The sequence below is a fragment of the Hipposideros armiger genome, unplaced genomic scaffold, assembly GCF_001890085.2.
Source record: "Hipposideros armiger isolate ML-2016 unplaced genomic scaffold, ASM189008v1 scaffold_119, whole genome shotgun sequence".
NCBI classification, from domain to species: domain Eukaryota; kingdom Metazoa; phylum Chordata; class Mammalia; order Chiroptera; family Hipposideridae; genus Hipposideros; species Hipposideros armiger.
Window position 1 is genome coordinate 482,394 of NW_017731469.1, and position 13,763 is coordinate 496,156.

General features: G+C 40.3%; 1 protein-coding gene and 1 pseudogene across 4 annotated transcripts in view; one reads left to right on the top strand and one right to left on the bottom strand.

The window, feature by feature from the left end:
* The window catches only part of LOC109385567 (heterogeneous nuclear ribonucleoprotein A/B pseudogene), an 11,109-nt pseudogene extending 2,831 nt beyond the window's left edge, over nucleotides 1-8,278 (bottom strand).
* SNX12 (sorting nexin 12) overlaps nucleotides 1-13,763 on the top strand; it is a 113,113-nt gene that overhangs the window by 49,942 nt on the left and 49,408 nt on the right. The window lies entirely within an intron of this gene.

A 13,763-nucleotide genomic window follows, 5' to 3' on the forward strand; every position in this document is an offset into this window, starting at 1 on the left:
AATCTTAGTTATTGGTGGGCGTAGTCACCATCCCATGTGGGAGTCAAACCGGCAACCTTATTGCTAGGAGCACATGCTCTCACCAGCTGAGCCATCCTGCCACCTTGTTGGCAGCTCAGCGTCAGCTCAGCTCGGGCACAGCTCACTGGCTCATGTGGGAATCGAACTGGTGACCCTGTTGCTCAGAGCTTGCTCACTTAACCAACTGAGCCAGTCTGCCAGCCCTCTGCTAGGCCTTCTTATGTCTCCTCTGTGCCTTTGCAGGTCTTCACATTCAGCCAGGGAAATGTAGATTACTAGGGCGTTCTCCAGGACCCTGAGCTTCAGTGAAGCCTTGCACATATTCATAGCCTTCTAGACCACCAGAGAGAGATATGAGGGAGCTTAGCAGGTCCCACTGGGGCTGGCTTGTTTTCTGGATCTTTCTGCTAAACTGTGGTAGATTTGCTGTCCTCTTGCTTGCCCCAACCAATATTGTGACCTCAAATAGCTGTGATGTTGGTTTTTCCTGATCTAAGGAGTTTGCTATTTTCAACACCCCTGGGCATAGGGCTTTTTTGTGCTCATTCCTAAAGAAGTAATTCCCCTCCAGCAGCCAAGTTGTTGATGTTCAAGGCTTGCCCTGCCCTGCTCTTATGAAATAAGCTCCAGTGCAGCTGGGAGGGTGTGTGTGTGTGTGTGAAGAACCTTAAGCTAAAACACCAGAGAGTTCCATTTTTCTAACCCAAGGTTCAATAGGTTTTCTTACACACTTCTTATTTGATTGTTTAATTTTGGTCTATTTCAATAGTTCTGAAATGGTTGTTTTTGACAATGTTGTACAGTTATATCATTGTTTTTTGAGTGAGATGAGCCCCTCACTCTGCCATTCCTGAAGTCCTGCTTAGCTTATGTTGTAAAGGATCATTCTAGAAGAAAAACTGGGTGGAGGGGAAAGTAGTGGTCACTAGTGTAGGACTTTACTTAGTAGTATCTTGTAATTTGTAAACAGGACTGGAAAATACAAATAGTTGGGTTGATTTGTCGGTGGGTATTGGCAGAATGGGTATGGTGGACAATCAAGGGGACAGGAGAATTGAGAGTGCTGGTTACTGCCATAGAAGTCCCACTATCCCTGCAATCTTTCCTAGGTAGACAAGGAAGTGAGGTCCACAGGGACATGGTGTCCTTGGAAAACAGACGAGAGGTTTGGTAAATTAAAGGCCTTCAGGAAGCGGAAGGGCTAATTCAAGGAGTGTAAGGTGTAAGAGAGGTAGAAAAATGAGTAGTTCTGAGAGTGGACCCTGTGTTTGGTTTTGGAGGGAGAGCCATTACAGGTGTCACTACAGAAATGGATAATTGAAATGGAATTGAGGTGAATAAATTATAATAAAATTGGTGAAGGAAGCTGTGAGGTTTTGGTGTTAGATGGTCAAGTGGGATGACGAAGGCTTTCAGGGTGAAAAGAGGGAAGGAAAATGGGTGTTCCCGAAGTCCTCAGTGAATGTAGGTGAGAGACCTGGAAGTTGACATTTATCATTGAGAGGGTGATATAATTGAGTAGTATGAACTTTGAAGAAAGAAGGGCTGTCAAGGGAAGATGGTAAAATAATACTTTGAGGATCTGGCGAAGAAGATGCTAACCTGACCTTGATATATGGGGAGAGGTGAGAAAAGGAAATGAGCAGCTTCCAATTAAGAGCTTTGCAAAGGAAGGGGTCGGCGGAGTGGCTCAGTTGGTTAAGAGCTCGCTCAAGAGTGTGAGTTCTGAGCAACAGGGGTTCGATGCCCGGCCTGAGCTGAGATGCCACTGAGCTGCCAACAGGTGGCAGGATGGCTCAGCTAAAAAAAAAACAGCTTTGCAAAGGAAACAGTAGAATGTGGGACCCCCAGAGTTAAGGAGAGGAGATAGATGCTGAATATATGAGCAAGACCAAAAGCAAGAAAGTTTTAGGAAATGGAAGATAGTTCTTTTTTTATTTGCTTAAGCATAAGATGCAGTGAGGGGTATAATAGAAAATAATATTGGAATCTGTGTGATACATTTGAAACTAGAATATAACTAGAGTCATTATTATTTTTAAAAATATTTGTAGTTGGATGGTATATACTAAGGAAACTGAATTTAGTTTGTTTAGATCTTAGGGAAATTTTGGAACTGGTATTGGTAGCTGGAAAGAAATTTGACAGCTTTGAAATACTTTGTCTATGACAAATGTGAAATTTGGTGTATAGTTGATGGGTAACTAATTATACCATTGGAATTGAAGTTGACTGTAGGTCATACTTTTGACAGGAATGTGGCCAGTAGACTGTGATGAATTTTGGTCTTTTTGTAATTAGAAAATTGGAGCTTTAAAAATGTATTGATTTTTTTGGAATGACCTGTTTCTATTTTCCAGAACCCTCTGTAACCCACAATATATAGAGGGCTGTGTAGGATCTGCTTTAGTGTGAGGTTTTACTCTCAATTGCCCCGACTCTATTTGATGTGATTGTGTCTATGTATAAGTAAGATGTGTCATTCAGCTAGAAGGAAAGGAGAAGAGAAAATGTAAAGCAAAAATGAGACTGAACTGGAGATGTAGAGCTCCAGTTATGAAAACCTTAAGAAGATTAACTGCTGTGATGGTAATTTGGCACATTTTCAGTTCTAGCCTTCATTTGTTATGAACTGAAAGAACATTGAAATAATTAGATACTGAGGTGCATAATTGCTTGCAATGGGATGGAGGTGGGGAGTTGGTTAGCTGGCAAGGAGCCTTAGAGCTAGCTGTTTTTATATTAATACTGTGTATTTGGTATTGGTTGATAACAGCAGAAAAATTATGCTGGGGACTTATTACATTGATTTCTACTGTTATAATATCAATGTGTTTAATGGCTACCCTTATAAATGTAGTATTTCTTTTTTGTGATTCTAGCAGCCATCAGAAAAGAGATCACAGAAAAGCTATTGACTGCATAGACCTCTCAGTCATTTGTGACATAGGATATTGAGCTTTTAAGCTGTCTGAATTCCAGTTCATGAGGCTATCTGTGTCATCTGGTCTAGTCAGGTGAGTAGTCCCAATGGACTAGTTTCTGGTTCTCTAGAAAAACAAACAAAAACAAGAAAGAACAAAAGTCGAGAAGGTGAATATGGAAAAATATAGATATGAATCTTAGACCTTAGAGGAGAAGTTATGGCCTGGGTTATAAGCAGTGAACCGGCGAGAGGACCCCTGGGGTTACGTATAATTTCAGTAGGGTGGTATCCATGAAATATAAACACTGTGAGAACTAAGTCTGTTTTGTGATCTGGCTTGACTTCAAGAATGAAGAAACTTAGATTGAACTGCAATAAAAACATCTGTCACGGCAAGGTTAAATAGGAAGGGAGTATGCTTTGAAGTTAAAGTAGAAACAAGTTTAATTGTAATGAAGTATCTTTTTTTCTAATGAAATATTAGTTATATAGAGATGATAATCATATTTTACATATTTCTTTAATGTTTAATATTTAAGAGAATGAATCTTGGCTCTTTCACTTACTAGCTGTGTAATCATGGGAAAATTACTTACCTTCTCTGAACCTCAGTTTCTTTACCTATCAAATATTGGGTTGTCAGAATGGCAGTGGAATGGAGAGCTAATGTGATGGATGTTCAATAATGTGATGAATATTCTTCACAGATAGGTATGCAATTAGTCATTTCTCGTCAGAGTAGCTTGCCGCAAGGAGTTTCAGGGTCAGAACCTCTTGGAGATCAGGCTACTCTGAGTGCTAATAGGCCAATGTGAAGGAGGTGAACTTCCTTTGCTCCCTGAGTTTGTAACAAATTAGGTCTTCCATACACTTTCCTTCCAGAATAGTGTTTTTTTAAAAATTAAATTTATTGGGGTGACAATGGTTAGTAAAATTACATAGATTTCAAGTGTGCATTTCTATAATACATCACCTATATATCAAATTGTGTGCTCACCACCCAGAGTCAGTTCTCCTTCCATCATCATATATGTGATCCCCTTTTCTCTCTTTTAACATCCCCCTTCCTCCCTGGTAACCACTGGTAACCTCTGGTAACCATTATACTATTGTCTATGTCTATGAGTTTTTGTTTCTTCATTTGTTTGTCTTGTTTGTTTGTTGCTTTCAGTTTTATATCCCACATATCAGTGAAGTTATATGGTTTTCGACTTTTTTCTGTCTGACTTATTTCACTTAGCATTATAATCTCAAGATCCATCCATGTTGTCACAAATGGCACTATTTCCTCTTTTCTTATGGCAGAATAGTATTCCATTGTATATATACCATATCTTCTTTTTTTTTTAGATGAGCCATCCTGCCACCTGTTGGCAGCTCAGTGGCAGCTCAGCTCGGGCCAGGAATTGAACCGCCGTTGCTCAGAGCTCACACTCTTTAATGAGCTCTTAACCAACTGAGTCACTCGGCTGGCCCTACCATATCTTATTTATCCAGTTATCTATCAAAGGACACTTTGGTTGTTTCCATGTCTTGGCCACCATAAATAAAGCTGCAGTGAACATCGGAGCACATATATCTTTATGGATAAATGTTTTCAGATTTTTGGGGTAGATACCCAGGAGAGGGATTGCTAGGTCATATGGTAATACTATTCTTAATTTTTTGGGGAACCTCCACACTGCCTTCCATAGTGGCTGCACCAATCTGCATTCCCACCATGAGTGTATGAGAGTTCCTTTTTCTCCACAGCCTCTCCAACACTTGTTATTATTTGTCTTGTTGATGATGGCCATTCTATCTGGTATGAGGTGATATCTCATTGTGGTTTTTACTTGCATTTCTCTGATGATTAGTGATGTTGAGCATCTTTTCATGTGTCTATTGGCCATCTGTATGTCCTTTTTGGAGAAATGTCTATTCAGGTTCTCGACTCATTTTTTAATTGGATTGTTTGTTTTTTTAATTGAGGTATAATTCACACACCACAGAATTTACCCATTTAAAGTGGACAATTCAATTGTATAATTCAGCATACTGATCTTTTCAAAGAACCAGCTTTTGGTTTCATTGATTTTTCTCTATTGATTTCCTGTTTTCAATTTCATTGATTTCTGCTTTAATACTTATTATTTTTCTTCTGCTTACTTTGGATTTAATTTTCTCTTCTTTTTCTTGTTTTCTGAGGTAGACATTTAGAATATTGATTTTAGGTCTTCCTTCTTTTCTAATGTAGGTATTCAATGCTATAAATTTCCCTCTAAGCTTTTGTGGTATCCCACCTATTTTGATAAGTTGTGTTTTCATTTTCATTTAGTAGTCAAAATATTTTAAAATTTATCTTGAAAGTTCTTCTTCGACCCATGTGTTATTTAGAAGTGCGTTGTTTAAGCTCCATATATTTTGGGATTTTCCAGTTATCTTTCTGTTATCGATTTCTGGTTTATTTCCATTGTGGCCTGATAGTAGAAATTGTGTCATTTCTATTATTTTAAGTTCTTCTCTTTAAATTGTTAAGGTGTGTTTATGGCCCAGAATGTGATCATTTCTGGTGAATGTTCCATATGAGCTTGAGAAAAATGTGTACTCTGCTGATGTTGGATGAAGAGGTCTATAGATGTCAATTATATCCCGTTGCTTGATGATGGTGTTGAGTTCAACTATATCCTTACTGATTTTCTGACTGCTGGGTCTGTCCACTTCTGATAGAGGGATACTGAAGTCTCCAACTAAGATACTAAATTCATCTACTTCTCTTTGCAATGCCATTAGTTTTTGCCTCACATATTTTGATGCTTTGTTATTAGGCTCATACATGCTAAGGATTATTATGCCTTCTTTGAGAAGTGACCCGTTTATAATTATGTAATGTTCTTCTTTATCCCTGATAACTTTTCTTGCTTTGAAGTCTGCTCTGTATGATATTAATATAGCTACTCCTTTCTTTTGATTATTGTTAGCATGGAATATTTTCCACCAGCCATTTACCTTTAATCCATATGTCTTTATACTTAAAGTGGGGTTCCTGTAGACAACATATAGCTGGGTCTTATTTTTTTAATCACTCTGATAATCTCTGTGTTTTAATTGGTACATTTAGACCATTATCATTCAAAGTGATAATATTGACCATATTCACTATTGTTTTCTTTTTGCTGCCCTTTTCTTTTTTTCCTATTTTTGTCTCCCACTCTTTTTCTGTCTTTTGTGGTTTTATTTATTTATTTATTTATTTATTTATTCGGTCACATTTTTATTTCAAAAACTTGGATAGCTTCAATATCCAGGTCGTGGCAAAACATGGTCACCGTACAGTACATTAGATTCCTAAAAGATACCCAAAAGTACAGTAAAATGAACACTTCCATTATAGGAAACGTATGACACAAATAATATAAAATTAAAAGGTGAAAGAGGTGACACTGGTTTCCTAAGATAGACCTCTTCACAACCAGGGTCCACAGGTCCAGGCTGCAGGGTGGCAGTAACAAGCAGACCCTCCCATCTGGTTGGTTCTGGGTAACCTGGTAATAAAATCAAGCTACAAAGCTGCTCTGGCCTCTGACACACTACAAGTTGTCTAAAACAACTAGAGCTCTAGAAATAGTAAACAGGAGAATGATTTCCGGTGGGGGGGATTTTTTTTTTAATTTTTATTATTATTATTTTTTTTTAGCTGAGCCATCCTGCCACCTGTTGGCAGCTCAGCGGCAGCTCAGCTCGGGTGGACTCGAACCACTGTTGCTCAGAGCTCACACTATTGAGTGAGCTCTTAACTAACTGAGCCACTCGACCGGCCCTCCAAGGTGGGCAGTTTTAAATAAGATGCACATGGAACAGCCCATAGAAAGGATGCCAAGTTAAATTTGGTACATAATTGTTTGCATTCACTTGATAGCCAAATACAGTGTGTATGGTCAGTCGGGCACTCCTGCTGAAGCCACAGTATGGCTTGGAGTTATTGTGATGGTCACCACGTTGCTGACTACCCTGACTGTGCTTGTAGCCGGGCTGTAGCCATAATAGTCATAGGGTGAGTTGTCGTAGCTGCCGTAGTCAGGCCTGTAGCCCTGCTGGTTGCCACAGTCCTGGTTCCAGTAGTTGAGGTAACCCTGATTCCGACTCTGAGTCCAATTTCCTCCACTTCACCATGTCCATTGCTGCCTCTGTTCCCTTGTTGGTGGTTCCTGTGGCCCCCCAGAGCCACACTGCTGCTGCCGGTAGACCTCTTTGGGCTGGGCCACCTTGATTTCACAGTTACCTGCACTGGTAGTGGAGAACTTTTTCTGTAGGACCTTCTTTACAGGTTCCTCTTTTTTTTCTTTAAAAAAATTATTTTTCAATTACTGGTGACATACAATATTATATTAGTTTCAAGGATACAAAACAACATAGTGTTTAGACATTTATATGCCTCACAAAGTCATTACCCCAGTAAGCCTATTATCCATCTGACATTGTACATAGTTATTAGAATATTATTGACTATATTCCCTATGCTGCACTTTACATCCCTGTGACTATTTTGTAACTGCCAATTTGTACTTCTTAATCCCTTCACCTTTTCACCCACTTCCCCACCCCCCTTCCATCTAGCAACCATCTGTTTGTTCTCTGAGTCTATGAGTCTATTTCTGTTTTGTTTGTTCATTTATTCTATTCTTTAGATTCCACATATAAGTGGAATCATGTGGTATTTGTTTTCCTCTGTCTGACTTATTTCACTCAGCACAGTACCCTCTAGGTCCATCCCTGTTGTCACCAGGTTCCTCTTCTTTAAAGGTGATGAAAACAAAGCCTCCTCTTTTGTTCGGCTTTGGATTCATGGGAATCTCAGGGGCCTGGATCTCCCCAAGCTGGCGGAAATGGTCTGTGATCTCCTCAGTGGCTTTGGGATTGAGACCCTCCCAACCACCACACACACACACACACACACACATTTTCTTTACTGGGTCCTTCTTATGTTCAATGATGCGACCATCCAGCCTGTGCTCCTTCTGGACTAGGATCTTCTCCACACTGGCTGCATCTTAGAAGAGGATAAACCCAAACCCTCTTGACTGGCAAGTTTTGGGATCCATTTTGATTGTACAGTCAATGACCTCTCCAAATGTGGTAAAATAGTCCTCTAGGTCCTTTTTGCTTGTATCCCAGCTTAAGCCACCAACGAACATTTTCCCCCACGTCTTTGTTCTTGCTGGCATTGACCTGGTCACCCTCGGCACCATTCTGGTTGCCTCCAGCGTCCACCTCTGCCGCGACCGCCACTGACTCACCTTCGGGGACAGCCTCTTGCCTGTTCTCGGTGTCACCCATTGTCTTCATGGGGTGCTTCTCACACATTTCCAAGATGCTAGGCCGGGCTGTGGCTGCTCCTCACAGCCAGTGATGCCAGGAGGCCCACTTGTCCCCACCCACCAGGAGGCCGCCCGTGGCTTGGCGGTGCTCAGGCGGGCGTTGTGCAGCATGGCCGCCGACCTCCCACAGCCGAGACAGCCGCAGGGACGGCTTGTGCTCCTCCTCGGACGCCACTGCACACAACCCACAGGACCAACAGGCTCATGGGGGCCCACCAGGTATGACCGCCTCTGTCTATTGTGGTTTTAATTGAGGTTTTTATATGATTCCATTTTGTCTCCTTTCTTAGGATTTCAATTATTTGTAGTTCTTTATTTTTTAAAACTTTTTTAATGGTTGCCCTACAGTTTTCAGTATGTATTTACAGCTAATCCAAGTCCACCTTTCAAATTACATTATACTGCTTCATAGGTAGTGTGCCTTATGATAACAAACTAATCATAATTCCTCCCTTTAGCTTTTGTATCATTGGTGTCAGTAATTTCACTTGTCATAAGCATATACATACACACATACGCATACATACACTGAATGCATTGTTATTTTGAGCAAACCTTTCTCTGTTAGAGCAATTAAAAAAATCTTGTTCCTTTTTGTTTTCCTTCTGGTATCCCCATTATGCATATATTATGCTTTTTTTTGTTGTTGACTCACAGTTTTTAGATATTTTGTCGGGGTTTTATTTTTGTGCAGTCTTTTTCACTTTGCTTTTCACTTTTGGAGGTCTCTGTTGATATGTGCTCAAGCCTACAATCCTTTCCTCAGCTGTGTCCAGCGTACTAATGAGCCTGTCAAAGGCATTCTCAGTTTCCATTGCAGTGTTTTTTATCTCCAGCAATTCTTCTTGATTCTTTCTTAGAATTTCCATCTCTCTGCTTAAATTACTCATCTGTTCTTACATGTTATCTACTTTTTCCACGAGAGCCCCTGACATATTAATCATAGTTGTTTTAAATCCATGGTCTGATAAATCCAACATCTGGCATATCTGGGTTTGGTTCTGATGTTTGCCTCATCTCTTCAAACGATTGTTTTGCCTTTTGGTATGCCTTGTAGTTTGTTGTTAGAAGCCAGATGTGATGTACTAGGTAAAAGTCCTTTGGTAAATCGGCCTATAGTAATGTACTGGTAAGGTGTGGTGGGAGGGGAAGACTTTTTATGGTCAGTCCTATGATTATGTCTCAGCCTTTCAGTGAGCCTCTGGCCCCGGGCTGTGAACTTAAGTGTCTCAGTGTTTCTCTCCCCTCTTAGCTGGTAGAGGGTGGCTAGAGGGGACAAGAGTTGGGCATTTCCCTTCCCCCAGGTTGGTTAGGCTCTGATAAGAGTTTCTCTAGAGGGCAGTTCTTGTTAGGTAGAACAGAATGGTCTGACATATTTCAAAATGGTTATTTCCCTCCTACTAGAATCCTGAAGAAAGTTTTCATCAGTCTTCCCTGTGAGAACCTAGAGGTAAACCTCACAAAGGTGTGGGTGCTCCCATGACAGGGTCTCCCTGGATTTGTAATTTCTCAAGCTTGTCCTCTCCTAGTCTCTAGTGTTTTGTCAATCACAGTTCAGGTTTTCCTAGCCCAGCACTGATTCTGCTTGTGGTTTTCTGCTCCAATACATTGGGGTTCTCTGTATCTGCCTGTCTGTCTCTCCAATTTGGGGGACAGTGGTTTGCCTTGTGACCTGACTTCTCTGACAAACCTGGGAAGGGTTGTTGGTTTTTCAGTTTGTCCAGCTTTTTACTTGTTAGGATGGAGTGGCAACTTCTAAGCTCCTTATATGCCAGACTGGAAATTGGGAGTCTCCTTTGTCAATTTTTAAATTGGATTATTTGTCTTATTATTAAGTTTTAAGAATTTATCTATTTTAGACACAAGTCCCTTAACATATATATGATATACAATATTTTCTCCCATTCTGTGAGTTGCCTTTTCACTTTCATTTTTTCAATCACTCCCCGGAAGTCTAGTACTTTTTTTCCTCATTGTCCTGGTGGAGCTCAACTATTTCCTCCAAATCTGAGTCATTTCCCCGCCCCTCCATACCTCTGAACCACATTCTATACCAACACTTTTTGATGTGCCACCATCTCTAAAACAAGATCTGATCACAGGAACTGGGGGATTTTTGTCTTCCATGTGTTTTTGGTAACTTTTTACTTTAGGCTCTGTCACATAACCTAAGGTCCTTGGGTTAGGGAACCTCGATTCTGGACACGTGGTGTGGCCACCAAGTTAGAATGGGGAGGGTCAACTCTTTACAGCAGGGAGAATAAAACACAAATAATTGTCTAAATAAATCATCTTCTGAATTCTCCTTCCCAGGTAAACTTTTATACTTTAAAAAGCCATTCCTGGGCCAGCCGAGTGGCGCTTTGGTTAAGATCTGGCTTGGGACGCCAGCTCTGAGCAGCAGGGCACCAGTTCGGATCCCACATGAGGGCCAGTGACGCTGTGCCCTCTACAGCTAAGATGGTGCCAACAGCTCACCCTGGAGCTTGGCTGCTGTGAGTTGCCAGCGACGGTGTAGACTGCAGCCCCTGCTGCAGTGGGCTGCCGTGAGCAGCCGTCCAATGGCTGGTGAGCGACTGCCTCACCCGGGAAGAGTGCAATGATAATACCAACATGGGCCAGTGAAGCAACGTCCTCCACAACTAGACTGAAGAACACAAGGACAGCAACTTGTCTCTTCCCCTTCCCCAATTCCCCAATGCTGTTCTCCTCCTCCAATTTCCCAATAAAATCGTTAAAAAAAGGGCATTCCCCACTGAACTGTCTCTATAAGTATGACTCTGTTACCTGTGCTTCTGCTTGCCCTAAGCAGCTAGTCTCCTAAGCAAAGCAGTGTTTCATATGTTTTATATTCTCTCTGAGCATTCTCAAATCTGGGAATGTGAGATTCCCTTCAAGAATAAAGTTATATAAGCTGATTGCATTTGGAGAGATATTCTTCATAATCCTGGATATCGTAGACTTCAAAACTGTAAGAAAATTTATTTAGATGCAGTTTATAGCTGTGACCTCTTTTTCCTCCTGGTCCAAGCTCTTCAGCCCCGGTTTATATTTGGGGAACTCATTTCTTTTTTTGTTTTCTTTTTTTTTAATTAAAGTTTATTGGGGTGACTATGGTTAGTAAAGTTACATAGATTTCAGGTGTACAATTCTGTAATACATCATCTATATATCACATTATGTGTTTTTACCACCCAGAGTCGGGGAACTTATTTCTTATTCCCCTGGGATCTGACATGGACTGTCTTGTCATTGATGGAGGGGCAGTCTTTTCACTTTCTTGCTATGTCCTTTGAAACACCAAAGTTTTTAATTTTGCTCCAGTGCAACATATCTATTTTTTATTTGGTTATTCATGTTTTTGGTGTCATACCTAAGAATCTATTGCCTAATCAAGATAATGAAGATTTACATCTATGTTACATTTATTGTTTTTGTTGTTGTTGTTGTTGTTTTAGCTGAGCCATTCTGCCACCTGTTGGCGGCTCAGCGGCAGCTCAGCTTGGGCTGGGCATCAAACCGCTGTTGTTCAGATCTTGCACACTTGAGCGAGCTCTTAACCAACTGAGCCACTCGGCCGGCCCTACACCTATGTTACATTTAGATCTTTGATCGATTTTGAGTTAATTTTGTATATAATATGAGGTAAGGGTCTAACTTCATCTTCTGCACATGGCTATCTAGTGTTCCCAGCACCAGTTGTTGAAAAGACAATTATTTCCCTATTGAATGTACTTGGCACCCTTTTCAAAAATCAATTGACCGCAGATACATGGGTTTATTCTCGACTCTCAGTTCTATTCCATTGATCTACATGTCAGCCCTTATTCCAGAACCTCCCTGTCTTGATTACTGTAGCTTGTAGCAAGTTTTGAAATTGGGAAGTGTGAGTCCTCTAGCTTTGTTCTTCTTTTTCAAGATTGTTTGGGCTATTCTGGGCCCTCTGAATTTCTATATAAATTTTAGGTTCAGCTTATAGATTTCTGCAAAGAAGCAAGCTGGAATTTTAATGGAGATTGCATTGACGCTATAGATCAATTTCAAGTGTATCGACATTTTCACAATATTGTGTCTAATAACCTGTAAGATAGGATGTCTCTCCATTTATGTAGGTCTTATTCAAGTTCTTATAACAATGTTTTCTATTTTTCAGAGTGTAAGTTTTGTATTTTGATAAATTTATAATCATTTTATTCTTTTTAGTGCTATTATAAATGAAATTGTTTCTTTAATTTCATTTTTGGATTATTCTTTGCAAGTGTATAGCAATGTCATCAAATTTGTATATTTACTTGCAACCCTGCTGAATTCATTTATTAGTTCTAATCATTTTTAGTGGATTTTGTAGGATTTTCTTTACACAAAACTGTGTTATCTACAAATAGTTTCACTTCTTTTTTTTCTGGTCTGGATGCCATGTATTTCTTTTTCTTGCCTAATTGCCCTGGCTAGATCCTCCAGTACAATGTTGAGTAAAAGTGGCAAGAGTAGACATGCAAGTCTTCCCTCTGAACTTTGAGAAAAGCAGTCTTTCACTATTAAACATTTTGTTACCTGTGGGTTTTTCATACATGCCCTTTACCGGGTTGAGGAAGTTCCATTTGTTGCTTCTTATTGAATGTTTTTATCATGAAGGGGTTCTGAAGTTTGTCAGTTTTCTATGTCTGTTGAGATGATTGGATGTTTGTCCTTTATTCTATTAATATTGTGTTTTATACTAGTTGATTTTTGGATGTTAAACCAACCTTGCATTCTTATGGTAAATCCTACTTGGTCATGGTTTATAATCCTTTTTGTATATTACTGGAATCATGTTGCATGTGTTTGTTTGTTTGTAGTTGGGGTGTGTGTGTGTGTGTGTGTGTGTGTGTGTGTGTGTAGTCATAAGAGATTCTGGTTTGTAATATTCTAGTGATGTCTTTTGTTTTGATATCAGGGTAATAGTGACCTCATAGAATGAGTTGAGAAGTGTTCCCCCTCTTCTATTTTTTTAGAAGAATTTGTGAAGAATTGATTTTAACTTTTCCTTAAATGTTGGGTAGAATTCATTTGTGAAGCCATCTGTGCCTGGGCTTTCCTTTGTGGAAAGTGTTTTGGTTACCATTTCAGTCTTTTTACTTATTTAGATGTCTTCAGGCTTTCTGTTTCTTCTTGGGTAATTTTAGTTACTTTGTGTCTTTTTAATAAGTTGTCCATTTCATAAATCAACAAACAACAAATGTGGGCCGGCTGAGTGGCGTGATGGTTAAGAACTGGCTTGGGACGCCAGAGGGCCCCGGTTCGGATCCCACATAGGAGGGCCAGTGACAGCACCCTCCACAGCTAAGATGCTGAACATCAGCTCAACCTGGAGCTGGGCTGCCGAGAGTCGCTGGCGATGGCGTAGGCTGCAGTCCCTGTGGCAGTGGGTTGCCATGGGCTACCGTGTGTAGCCAGCAGCCAGCGTGAGCAGCCCTCAA